This window comes from Sorex fumeus, unplaced genomic scaffold, assembly GCF_029834395.1.
Source record: "Sorex fumeus unplaced genomic scaffold, SorFum_2.1 ptg000122l, whole genome shotgun sequence".
Lineage (NCBI taxonomy): Eukaryota > Metazoa > Chordata > Mammalia > Eulipotyphla > Soricidae > Sorex > Sorex fumeus.
This window is the reverse complement of record NW_026606179.1, coordinates 55,568,309-55,582,512: the sequence shown is the minus strand read 5'-3', so window position 1 is coordinate 55,582,512 and position 14,204 is coordinate 55,568,309.

The following is a 14,204-nucleotide window of genomic DNA, read 5'->3' as shown; positions in this document are numbered from 1 at the left end:
TTGTTGTTACTGTGTTTGGCATATACATCACGGGTAGCTTCCCAGGTTTTGCTGTGTGGGCGAGATAACTCTCGGTAGCTTGCCAGGCTCTCCAAGAGGGGCAGAGGAATCAAACCCGGCTCGGCCGGGCTGGCTGCACACAAGGCAAACGCCCTACCACTGTGCTATCACTCCAGCCCCTAAAAAAATTAAGTTTATTAACCAAATCATTGAATATGTTTTTTAAAATAAGGTAAAATGCATGCTTCAGAAGAGCAAGACTTCAGGTAATCAGCTGGAAAATATTACATTGTTGACTAAGTAAACAGGAACTACTCATACTGATGAATAACAACAAAGACTCTTTATTCTGTCTTTATTTGAAAATATATTTAAATCAAATTAAAGGATTAACAGCACAAGAGAGTGATGATACATATGCATGTGTAGTACATATATATACATACATGTGTGATGACACACATAGAAAGACGGGTATATAGATACACATTCCAATCTTATATATACTTCATTTACAGACACAGTACGTATATAAATCTCACTTTAAAATCTATGATTGGGGCCAATGGGATATTACAGCACATGAGGCACTTGCCTTCCTGATTCCAGCCCTGGAATCCCATATATGGTCCCCTGAACACAGAGGAGTGAGCCTAAGTGCAGAGTCAGAGAAATAAGCCCTGAGCACCAACGGGTATGGCCCGAGGACCAAATAAAATAAAATAAAAACTCTGCTAGATAATATTTTGGCACAGAATCTAAAACAGGATGCCCTGCCTACCAACGGGTCCTCTGGGGGTCTCAGAGCCACTCTCAGCAATTCGAGGCCAATCCCTGGCACCCCATATGGTCCCCTGAGACCGTCATCAGTGATTCCTGAGTTCAGAGTCAAGAATAACCCCTGAGCACATCCCCCAAACCCACCCACCCACTTGGCCACCCAAAACAAAGTCGATGAAACCGTGCAGTTCACTGCAGTGTGGACAGAACTGAAAGGCATCCTGGGAAGCAAAGTAAGTCGGAGGGACAAGGACAAACACCAAGGAGCTCTCTCACCTGTGGCATTCAGAGAAACAAAACATGGGGAACATGATGACAAGCCCATGGCCTTGAGTTACAAAAGTCAGATTACCAAGTGGTGGGAGAAGGGGGTGGGGAGATGAAGAGGCGACAGACGGATGGTGGTGGAGGCCGAGGGCACTGTGGTGGCAGTGAGTGGGTGCAGTAACTGAGCATTATTGTACAGTAAAGGTAAAGGCCCTCCCGTTGATCATCGATTTGCTCGAGCGGGCCCAGTAACGTCTCCATTGGAGACTTTGTTGTTACTGTGTCTGGCATATCGAATACTCTCGGTAGCTTGCCGGGCTCTCCGAGAGGGGCGGAGGAATCGAACTCGGGTCGGCCATGTTGGCCGCTTGTAAGGCGAACGCCGTACCCGCTGTGCTATCACTCCAGCCCATTGTACAGTAACTGGAAGCAAAGACCTTGCATCCAGCCAATCCCGGGTTGATCTCTGGCACCAAAAAAAGAATCCCTCAGCACCACCAGGGGTCACTCCTGAGCTCAGTGCCAAGAACAGCCTGAGTATGGCTAGGTACAGCCCAACTCCCCCCACCACCAAAAAAAAATAAAATAAAACAAGGCACATGCACCTAGAATCACAAATATACCTGGGTGTTGTGGGGCCTGAAAGAATCCTTCTCTTACACTGTGCAGAAATGTTTTGCTTTTTTTCTGACATGTGCCTGTTTACTGACAGAACATTCCTGACTTTTACATCCCCACTCCCTGGTGATGAGAGGATGGAAGTGTCAGTTAACACAAAGGATCACTAAAGAAAATGCAGGTCTAGTTCCGATGCTCTGACTCACACAGTGCCAGACCATCACTCTGAAGTCAGTCGCTTCTTTTTCAAAAACTGAGCATCAAATGTTCTGTCTCACAGGGGGGCGGGGGAGGGGGATTCTTCTTGACTGCTTTTCTCATCAGTCAAGACCACAGACTCTTCCGGAATAGCGTCTAAGATGTGCCAGCCACTGTTGCTGGTTCAGGCACTTATGGAAAATTATTCTATCTCTGCAACATGTTATTTGGAAGCAGGTTGGCACTATTTACAAAGATCTCTGGGTTTAATTTGCATCTAAAAATTTTAAATACCCATAATTGTATATGGCTGGGAACACTGCCCGTGGCTAATTTTCATATTGTTCCTATTGTCCCTAAATGTGAGGACATTTAACAATAGCCACTTTATGCCACATGACATTGCACACCAAACTGGGAGCAAAGATCGATCATTTGAGAGTTGATGAAACTTGGCACTGGGGACTTTAGGAGTCATGATAAACCACCAGCCGGTTTAACACACTTGCGTCTCCCGCCCCCCGAATTCCCTTCCCAAGAACGCCCCAGCCCAAGCTCTCGCAGACACCTCCCCAGGCCCGTCTGGCTCCGCTATCTCGGTCCTCCGTGGTTGTAAGCGAAATCAGACTTCCGTGGTTCAAAGGGCTCATAGATTATCCATCAGCCCAATTCCATTTCAGATATAAAAATTGTATGCTCTCCGGTCAAACTGACATTTCCTCCCTCCGTACATGTCAGCAGCACAAAAGCACAAGTTCCTTCCATCAAGAAACTCTGAACTTCATTCTCCTTTAATCTAACAGCCTTTTCACTAACCCGTCTTGGGCTCTCTGGTTGCTTCTGCTAAAAAGCGTCTAGGAGACGGGGACCAAGATTGCCCCAGGAGGCTGGTTACTGTGCCCCCAACGTTACCAACCAGGATGGACCGGGAAGATGGGGTCCTGACAGCGCCCCCTGGCCGGGGGTAAGGCAGAGGGACCCCCAGAGACCCACACAGAATGAAATAAAGAGGACACTGTGAACACCTGGGGTTCACTGGCTGAAAGGTGGGCAGAGAGCAAGACACAGGGCCGCGCGGCAGGGGTGCAGGGGAGAGAGTACAGGGGAAGGAACCACCCCAGACCCACTAGGAGCACCGCAGAACCCCTGGTGTGGACTCGACTCTGCTCCCTCCAGTGCCCCAGGAACAGGAACAGCCATGCATCAGGTCTGGATGGCAGCAAGGAGGGCCACCAGAGTCACAAACAGACCAGCCCCCACCCCCCACCGCACATTCCCAGCAGAGGATGGAGGGCACAGGGCTCCCCACCTGCTGACACAGCAACCGCCAAAAAGAAATTAAAATTAATGAGCACCCTCTGGGGACAGCCAACACCCGACTCCCCAAAATCGTATCTATCTCATCAAATCCAGTGCCACCTGCTGGGAAAGTGGTAGCTCTCTAAGTGACTGCTTCAGCTGGGGAGAGGGGCGGGGAACTAAATAATTAAAATTAAAAGCAGGGAAAAAATAAAGTAAAAAACTGAAAAAGACCCTCCCCCTTGCCAACAACACATGGCACATTAGAACCTCGAGGGCCCCGTCAATCCCTGCTCTCTTCAGCTCTTTATACCTCTCCAAGCTCCAATCTCTACCATCTGGGTGTCCCCATCAGAAAGAGGCCAGCATGATACAGAGACTCACAAATAAATGTGGGAAGAGAGCAGTAAGCTGCAGAGGTGCCTCCCAACCCCAAAGTCACCATCTAGTTAAAAACTTAACTTCAGCTGTATCAACCTATTTAAAATTTTAGAATTCCTGGATATCTCATACTCTATACCACTGATATACCAGGGAACAGCACACCACATTGGATGGGGTATAAAGTAGAAGACAACTGATGGCAATTAAATGTATATATATGTACATATAAATGTATATATATATAAGATATACATATTGTCGCTGTCCTCCCATTGTTCATCGATTTGCTCGAGCGGGCCCAGTAACGGCTCCATTGGAGACTTTGTTGTTACTGTGTTTGGCATATCGAATACGTCACGGGGAGCTTGCCAGGCTCTGCCGTGCGGGCAAGATACTCTCGGTAGCTTGCCGGGCTCTCCGAGAGGGGTGGAGGAATCGAACTCGGGTCAGCCATGTTGGCTGCATGCAGGGCAAATGCCCTACCGCTGTGCTATCGCTCCAGCCCAAATGTATAGATATGTACATATAAAATGTATATATAATATACATATTGTCGCTGTCCTCCCGTTGTTCATCAATTTTGCTCGAGTGGGCCCAGTAATGTCTCCATTGTAACACTTGTTACTGTGTTTGGCATATCGAATACCTCCTGGGTAACTTGCCAGGCTTTGCCATGGGGGCAAGATACTCTCGGTAGCTTGCCGGGCTCTCTGAGAGGGGCAAAGGAATCGAACCCGGGTTGGCAGGATCAGCCGCGTGCAAGGCAAAAGCCCTACTCGAAGTGCTATCGCTCCCACCCCATATACATAATGATCACTTGATCACTTAATATCCCCTTACTCATCCATTTGCTTGAGCAGGCGCCAGTAATGTCTCCATTCATCCCTGTTGAATGCTAGTGTAGCCCAATGGCATCTGCTCATTCTAGGAACACAAAGAGCCTCAAACCAATTGTCTAGGGTTTTGACAAAGAAGTCTGACCATCTCGTAGGTGGGCGGCCACGCAATCTTTGACATCCCGTGGAATCCAGTCAGTAATGGCACTAGTCCAGCGGTCATCTCTAAATCTCATTACGTGTCCAGCCCATCTGATTTTCGATGCCTTGGCAAATGAGACAGCGTTCCTGATTCTTGAGCGTTGACGGAGGTTGGAACTCTGAATTCTTTCTCTCATTTGAGTGAAGCGTGATACTCCAAGCATAACTCTTTCGATTCCTCTTTGAGAGACCGGATTCCATATGCCAAAAACAGTAACAAGTCTCACAATGGAGACATTACTGGTGTCCACTCAAGCAAATCAATGAACAATGGGAGGACAGTGCTACAGTGTTATACATAAAAATATGTGTGTATGTGTATGTGTGTGTGTCTGTGTGTGTACACACACAATAGCCACAAGGCTCAACCTGTAACAGCAAGGTAATAAAATCTTTTATACAAGGGCTTAATGGCTCCAGGCTGAGATACAACAATCTCCAAACACTTTCTTCTAAGGAAACTTTTTGATCATTTTTAGTGGACTATTCATAACAAGCAATACAAAATAAATTATTTAGTCTGCTACTGGGGCAGTCTTGGGTGGTTGGGAAAACTCAAAATATTGGTGGTAAGAAGTGTAATGATGATAGAATTGGTGTTGTATTATTGAATGTAAGAAATTTTTGTGAACAACTTTATAAAAATTAAAAAAAGAAAGAGGCCGAATTTGCCATAATAATAAACCCAAAAACACAAAGAGGCAGAAGAAAACTCAGGAAAGCAGCTCTAACTATAGCAGGAGCTCAGAGAAACTGATGGAAGGGATAAAATAAAACAAAAAATAATTAATGAGGTCAGAAATAGAGTCAAACATAAGGTGAACATTGAAGTTTTAAATAATAACAGCTATTCAAGATGTGATCGGTGTGTAAAATAAAGAGCACCAAAGAAAAACGATGGAAGCAGGACAGGAGCTAAGGACGGAATCCGTGGGCTCCAGGGCAGTAGAAGAAACCTGTTTCGAGTGGAAGGAGAGAGAGCCAGGAAGCTGGGTCAAAGGACCTGAGCACAAAGTCTGCATGCCAGAACCCAAGAGCTGAACCCAGTCCCACGTGGTCCTCCAAGCACTGGTGGTTGTGACCCCAAGCACCTCCCCTGGTCAAAGACAAACCCTCCAAAAAAGTGAAAAGGAGAAAACACAATACAAGAACTCTTCACTTTTAATAGGAAAGGCAACATAAAACTAAGATATATCTGAAGAGCAGGGGAGGAGGAGGGGGAAGAAGTGGGTTGGGGAGAACAACAAAACACGCGCTCAGAGAATTAAATACGGAAAAATTCCCAGAGGAATTGACGGCACGAATTTATGAAACTAAGAAAATACCTGGCTATGTAGCTGCAAATATCCCTGCACCAAGACGATCACGATCACGATCACCATCATCCTGTTGTTCGTCGATTGCCTCGAGCAGGCCCCAGTAACGTCTCCTTCGTACTAGCCCTGAGATTTTAAAAAGTGCCATATTCAAGGCTCTTTCAGGGTTAGGAGAATGAGACCCATCATTGTTACTGGTATTTGGCATATTGGGTACACCACGGGGAGTTTGCCAGACTCTGCCGTGTGCGCAGGTTACATTCGGTAGCCTGCCAGGTTGTCCAAAGCAAGAATGAGATAATAAGATGTCACTTCCGGGAGCTGGGTTTTATAGTCTCTGGGTCTTGGCCGTTGATGGAATTACACGGCACCAGGGGGCCAGTTGGTGGGTGTAACCCCTGCCTACTGGAAGATGGAGGATCTGGGTGAAGGATGCTCAGCCCCGATCTGAGCAGGCTTGGAGATCTCAGCCCCAGGACCCGCATGCCTTTGTTCCTCTGCTGGTACCTTCATGCACGTGGAGAGTGGTCTCAGCATGGTTGTGGCTGGTTCTGGAGGTCTTTAGCTCTGCTCGGGGCGGAGAGCGAAATTCAACCCGCCCCCCTCCAAGGGGCCCCAGCGACACCTGGAGTAAAGCTATTTAGGGAGAAAGATCATGTCATGCCATTACTTTGCAGTTGTTGTTCAAAGTTCCACCGGCCAGGCACTGAGGAAAGAGAACTAGAGACAGCTCCCGTGTTTGCTGTCAAGAAACAATCATCATGGGGGCTAGATCGATAGCACAGTGGGTAGGGCATTTGCCTTGCATGCGGCTGACCTGGGTTCGATTCCCAGCATCCCATGGTCCCCTGAGCATCACCAGGAGTAATTCCTGAGTGCATAAGCCAGGAGTAACCCCTATGCATCGCCAGGTGTGACCCCCCCCCCCCCGCAAAAAAAAGAACCAATCATAAGGCACAGTGACCAAATCTATGGATTCCTTCCCAGGAAGGGTTTATGTTCCGATTATCTAATACATCCCCATATGAAATGGAGGAGCCTGTTCTAAAAGTACCCTTAGTCGGGGCTGGAGAGATAGCACTGCGAGTGGGCGTTTGCCTTGCATGCGGCCAACCCGGGTTCGAGTTCCAGCATCCCATATGGTCCCCTGAGCACTGCCAGGAGTAACTCCTGAGTGCAGAGCCAGGAGTAACCCCTGTGCATTGCCAGGTGTGACCCAAAAGGCAAAAAAATAATAATAATAAAAATAAAATTTTAAATAAATAAATAAAACTAGCCTTAGTCTTATTCCACTGATTTTCCACATCCCAGAGCACTGACCAACTCCAAAGAAAGCAGGTGAGAGCTGGACCCCTCAGCATGCTTCTAACTGGCTCCCTACCCCAACTGTGGCCCAGCACTGTTCGCAGAGTCACTCTATATATCTTTCCAAGTCTGTCCCCTTCATCTAGCACATGCCGCACTTAAGCTGTTTGCTAGTGCATGCTCTATTGTTGTTACCAAAAAAAAAAAAAGCAGTAATAATGAGATTGATATTAAAGCAGCTACAATCCAAACCATTTTGTTCTGTCAGCATAATTTTGGCTAGATTGATTATTGGAAGCATTATTGGTGGTGTAGATGAGTATTGCTTTGCTATAGCTTTTGCTTTTTTTAATTTTTATTTTATGCCATAATGACAATAGAGTTAGATGATCTAAAAAAAAGATAATTATTTTAGTAATCACTCTGGAAAAACTTCCTTCCATGATTTCCACAAAAAAAAATAAAATTCACTTGAACAAACTTTGGAGAGATATATCCTATCTTATAAAAATAAGTTAAGGAAGCTTGCTCTTCCAGCCCATCATCCCTTAAACATGCATCTCACTTACCTGTTTCTTCGCTTGCGTATTTCCACTCTGGAGAAGTCTGTGTTCTCTCTTGAACACATTTCCTCTCTTTCTTTCTTCACATCTTTCTAAGAAAGTTTTGTTTCATAAAAACTACCTTGAAAGATGTTACACCACTGACCAAGCAAGTGAAAAACAGAGATAGACAAATGGGACTATCTTAAACTAAGGTGCTTCTGCACCTTAAAAGAAACAGTGACCAAAATACAAAGACAGTCTACAGAATGGGAAAGGATATTCGCTGAATACACATCCGACAAGAGGTTGATATCAAGGATATACAAGGTACTGATTGAACTCCACAAGAAGAAAACATCCAACCCCATCAAAAAATGGGTCGATGAAATGAACAGAAACTTTCTCAAAGAAGAAATCCGAATGGCTAAAAGGCACATGAGAAAATGCTCTACATCATTAATCATCAGGAAGATGCAGATCAAAACAACAATGAGGTATCATTTCACACCACAGAGACTGGCCCAAATCCAAAAGAACAAAAGCAACCAGTGCTGGCGCAGATGTGGCGAGAAAGGGACCCTCCTTCACTGCTGGTGGGAATGCCGACTGGTTCAGCCTTTTTGGAAAATAGTATGGACAATTCTCAAAGAATTAGAAATTGAGCTCCCATTTGACCCAGCAATACCACTCCTGGAAATATATCCCAGAGAGGCAAAAAAGTATAGTCGAAGTGATATCTGCACTTGTTTGTTCATTGCAGCACTCTTTACAATAGCCAGAATCTGGGAAAAAAAAACTGAGTGCCTGAGAACAGATGACTGGTTAAAGAAATTTTGGTACATCTACACAATGGAGTACTGTGTAGCTGTTAGAAAAGAAGAAGTAATGAAATTTACATACAAGTGTTACTACATGGATAGTATCATGTTAAGCAAAATGAGTCAGAAAGAGAGGAATAGACATAGAAAGATTGCATTCATCTGGGGAACATAAAGTAACAAAATAGAAGACTAACACCCAAGAGTGGCTGAGATTAGTACCAGGAGGTTTGCTCCATGGCCTGGAGGCCAGCCACACATGTAGGGGAAAAGGGAGCTCAGACAGAGAAGGGAACACCAACTTTCTCAAATAGAGAAGGGTGTTGGGAGGATCCTCCCAGGATAGGAGAAGCATGCTGAAAGTAGACTATAGACCAAACATGATTGTCACCCATTGCCTCTTTTGCAAACCACAATGCCCAATAAGAGAGAGAGAACAAAAGGGAATGCCCTGCCACAGAGGCAGGGGGGGAAAGGGTGGATGGGGGGTGGGAGGGATACTGGGATCCGTGGTGGTGGAAAACGAGCACTGGTGGAAGGATGGGTATTTGATCATTGTATAATTGAAACCCAAGCACAAAAATTTGTAAGTCTACAACTGTAACTCATGGTGTTTCACTAATAAAAATTTTAAAAATAAATAAATAAAAATACACACACACACACACAAAACTACCTTGCTTCACAAAAATAATTAAGAGGCCAGAGATAGTACAGGGGCTAAGATGCTCGGCTTGCATCAACCCAGGCTCAATTCCCAGCATGTACATGATCCCCCAAGCAGCAGGAGTGATGCCGGAGCACAGAATCAAAGTACACACCATGGGGTGTGGCCAAAACAAGTCAAGGCATGTCTGGCATGCACCAGACCCTACTCTGGACCCTGGCACCACATGGGAAGCCCTGGTGGGTCCCAGGACTATAGGCCTTAAGGATGGCAGCAATGCATCCTAGCGTGCCAGCATTACCCACCCGGCTCATCACAAAGAGTCCCCAGGAACCCTCTGCACTGCTTAGGAAGACCCCGCCATCCCCCCCCCAAAAAAAAACAAGCTTCATAACAACTTCTGCATTGTTAGTTAACTCTTGAATACTATCTTTTTTTCATTATTTACAATATACTTTTTTTTAATTTTTATTAGTGAAACAACATGAGGTACAGTTGTAGACTTACAAATTTGAATGCCCTGCCACAGAGGCAGGGTGGGATGGGGGGATGGGGGGTGGAAGGGATACTTGAATACTATCTTTAAGTTTCTATTAGCACAGCGTGAAGAGGAGGTAATCAAGGCCTGGAAGGTGGAAGGGTATGCTTTACATGCTGGAACCCTGAGTTCCATCCCCAGCACTGCAGTCCGCCAACACCACTGGGTGTGACCCACCCACCCACCTCCCCCCCAAAAAAAGGGGAGCTGGGGAAATGAGGTCACAAATAGCTCCTTTTACTCCTGAGGTCTCCTGGCCATCTGCCAACATGAGAAGGAAGGGCATGTGATAGCTCTGTGCCTGGATCACCCACTCTCCAGGAAAGGTTTGCATTTCATGGACTCAGAGTACATCTCTGCAAGGGAAGAACAGCACAAATGTGAACAATAAAAACAGAAAAGACCTCAAGACAAAAATTTGGGTCATGGTGAGTCAGAAAGTACAAGACAAATTACCAGTGATCTCACTCATAAAGAAACAAAGAAAGAGATTAGACAGTCCCCAGGTCAAACAAATCCTGAGACAGGATCAACAGAACCAGAGGCTGATGGGGTGGGGAGTGGGGGCTGCAAGAAGGACAGTGGGATAATGACCAAGACTCTGAAATCACCTGCAGAGGGATCAGCATCGTGCTCTGTACCTATAAAGCAGCAAGTCTGATATTATTGTATATTATGATGCCACAGTAAAAAACAAGCGATAATTTTTTAAAAGACACAAATTTATAGACATGGCCATTATGTATTAAAGTCAAGAGATTTCTGAGATTAAGAACTGACTTAGTGGGTATGGTGCTACCAGCAGGTCAATTTGTACCTGTGAGGCGAGTGCATCAGCAGCCTGATCGCACTGTCAGGCTTTCAGATACCCGAAAATTGCTGCTGTGCCTTTGGCCAGACCCCAAAAACTTGGGGGAAAGTTTACCAAGAAATTAAACGGCCAAAAGTTAGGTATGTGGGAGACACACCCACAAACCACCTCTGGCTCAGCTATATAATTGGAGACATGGCCTCTCTGGTTCCTGATCAAACTGCTTAACAGCCATGATCCCAGAGACTCAGAAACAAATCTTAGAACCCAATGGCTTTTGGCAGAAATGCGTCCTGTTCCTTCAGTAGGTTACTGGTGCTGGACCAATACAGGTGGGAATAGGTTTTGTGCCTTGGGCCTGTTCCCCTTGGAAGTCCAGTGACCACAATCCTCCAGAGGCCACTGGACAGTCAGGTTTGGGCCTACAGTGATGAGACACGTGGGGCCTCACCAGATAGGGGTGAAACCCGCCCTTTCCTCCCCATCCCAGCGAGACCCCGAGTCGCCTCCTACAAACGGCCTCTCTGGCTCCTGATCAGGCTAATTAACGGCAATGATCACAGAGACTTAGAAACAAATCTCGAAACCCAGTGGCTTTTGACAGAAATGCATCTAGACCACATACAAGGTGGCTGCCGCCTCAGAGCTTCTTGGAAAGCCAGGTATGAGCCAGTGGTGACGGGGCAACTGCAGTCTCATGGGAAGGGGGACAGTACCAGCTCATCCTTCACGCCATACCGAGGTCACGAGTTGTCCCTCATGAGCAGTTCTCCAGCAAGGCCATGGTTCCAGAGGCAAAAGGACTTAATCCAGAGCCCGGAAGCTTGCAGCAGAAAAGTGAATGGACCATTCATTAAACTACGGTGCCATGCCTCCCTGGGAGGGAAAGGGTGTTGCTCCCTTCAGCCTTTCCCTCTCCCTCCCTCCCCCCCCCCCCCCCCCCCGCCGGTAGCAAGGTGGCCACCGCCTCAGAGCTTATAAGAAATCCAGGTATGAGCCGGCATTGACAGGGCAACTGCAGTCTCATGGGAAGGGGGGCAGTACCAGCTTGTTGCACCCTACCGAGGTCATGAGTTGCCCCCACGAGTGGCTCTCTGGCACAGCCATAACACCAGATGCACAGAAACAAATCTCGTAATTATCTGGCTCTTTGCAGAAATCCAAAATTGCAAGGCCGCTATTGCGGCCACACGAGATTATATGATTCTCATAACCAGCTATAGAAAGCAAAGTATTTCACAATGCCTTTTCAGCAATTCTGATTGTTGGGGGGACATTCTAAACAATAATGGTGCATCTTTTGTCAAAACAATGAATGTAATCAATGTAGAGAATAGTTAAGTGGAAATCATCTGCCTCATAGGCATTGGGAGGGGTAAGAGGGGGCATATATTGGGGTTCTTGGTGGTGAAAAATGAGTACTGGTGAAGGGAAAGGTGTTTGATCATTGAGTGACCGAGACTTAAACCTGAAAGCTTAGTAACTTTTCCCACAGTGATTCAATAAATAAACATAAGAAGAAAAAATAATAAAGAAATAAAATTATGAAAAAAAGAAGAACTGACTTACTGGGCTGGAGTGATAATACAGCAGGCAGGGCATTGGCCTTGTACGCGGGTTCAATTCCCAGCATTCCATATGGTCCCTTGAGCACCGGCAAGAGTAATTTCTGAGCAGAGAGCCAGGAGTAACCCCTGAACATCGCTGGGTGATACCTCCTCCCCAAAAAAGAAAGAACTGACTTATCAGTGGGTTTCTCAGGCACTATATCCTAACCTGCCCTCTAACGGCAGCTACTTCTAAAATGACTGCTTCTCACAGGATGGTCTCACTTATCTGAATATAAGAATACTGAATGAGGAGATGTATTGGAGTAAGGGGGGAGGGGATGCCTAGGTCACCTTTGAGCCTACTATTTAGAGAGAAGGATGGAGAAGGAAAGAAATCAAGGAGGGAAGAAGAGAATGGGAAGTAACGGGTGGACAGGCATTAGGGTTTCAGTGATGCTGATGATGTGGGTGAGGGGTACAGCCATATATCCAAAACACAGATTCAACAACACTGAAAACACGAAACCTAAGCTGCAACCACTGGAACTTTGTCCTGTGCCTATCAAGTTGACAGGCAGGGGGTTGGGGAAGGGGTTGTGGGTGGGGAGGGAATATGGGGACACTGGTGGAGGGACGCCAACACTGGTGGTGGGGTTGATGTTAAAATATAATATGCCTAAAACACAAAGAAGGAACCACAATGACAATGATAGTTGGAAATGATCACTCTGGACAAGAACTGAGTGCTGGAAGGAGGTAAAGGGATATACAGGATAATTTTTCAGTACCTATAGTGCAAATTATAACGCTCAAAAGGAAAGAGAGAGAAAACAAGAGCATGAGTGAGAGAGAGAGAGAGAGAAAAGAAAAGTGTCTGCCATACAGTCAAGCTGGGGAGGAAATGGCAGGAGGAAACTTGGGACATTGGTGGTGGGAAATGTACACTGGCGGAGGGATGGGTGTTGGACCTCTGTATGACTGAAACACAATCATGAATACCTTTGTAAGGGTCTTTCTCACAGTGATTAAATAAAAATAAAAATAATATGTTTGGGGCCAGAGCAATAGCACAGCAGATAGGGCGTCTGCCTTGCACACAGCAGACCTGGGTTTGATCCCCGCCATCCCATATGGTCCCCCAAGCACCATCAGGAGTAATTCCTGAGTGCAGAGCAAGGAGTAACCCCTGAGCATCGCTGAGTGTGACCCAAAAAGCAAAATAATAATAATAATAATGCCTAACACTCAACTATCAATAACTTTGTAAACCATGATTCTTTAAATGTAAATTTTATTTTAGAAATTAGTTTTTAAAAGTTTTTAAATAAAGTGCATCAAGGCCTTGATCCAGTGTCTCAGCATTAAATTCCGGAAATCAGCAGCTCACCAGAGATTTCTCTGAATCCTGTGTGGAGCCAATTTCACCCGGGCACCTCAGATGGAGCGGGTGTCCCTTCTCTGCCCACTCCAGATGAACCCCGTTGGCCATAAACGTCCAGAAGAAAAACCTACATACGTGGGACCAGGGACTAAAGATTCTAGGCCACATGGCAGCGGTTGGGAAAGACCATCCCTTCCCATCTCCCAACCCCTTCATGGTCCTGGCTGTCACACCCACCAACTGCCTCTGGGTGCCATTTAAGCCATCAATGGCCTTGATCCAGAGACTCACAAATGAACCTCATACTGGATTAGCTCCCTACAGAGATGTCTCTGGACCCCAATCACTTACAATTTTAGAATTCCACGACTGCACGGCCAACCTCTCGTGATATTCATAATAAGCAATAGAAAACAAATTATCTAGCATCTGCCTCAGTCAGGCAAGTTTGAATGGTTTGGGGAAATTTGAATTAATGGTGGTGGGAAGGTGTAACAGTAGTGGGATTAGTGCTGAATTACTGAAATCAATTAATGTGAACAAACCTATGAAAATAAAATTCTAAATTTTTTTTAAAAAGGGTTTTTTTTTTGGCTTTTTTTTTTTTTTGGTGGGGGTCATACCCAGCCAATGCTCAGGGTTTACTCCTGGCTCTGCACTCAGGAATCACTCCTGGCAGTGCTTGGGGGA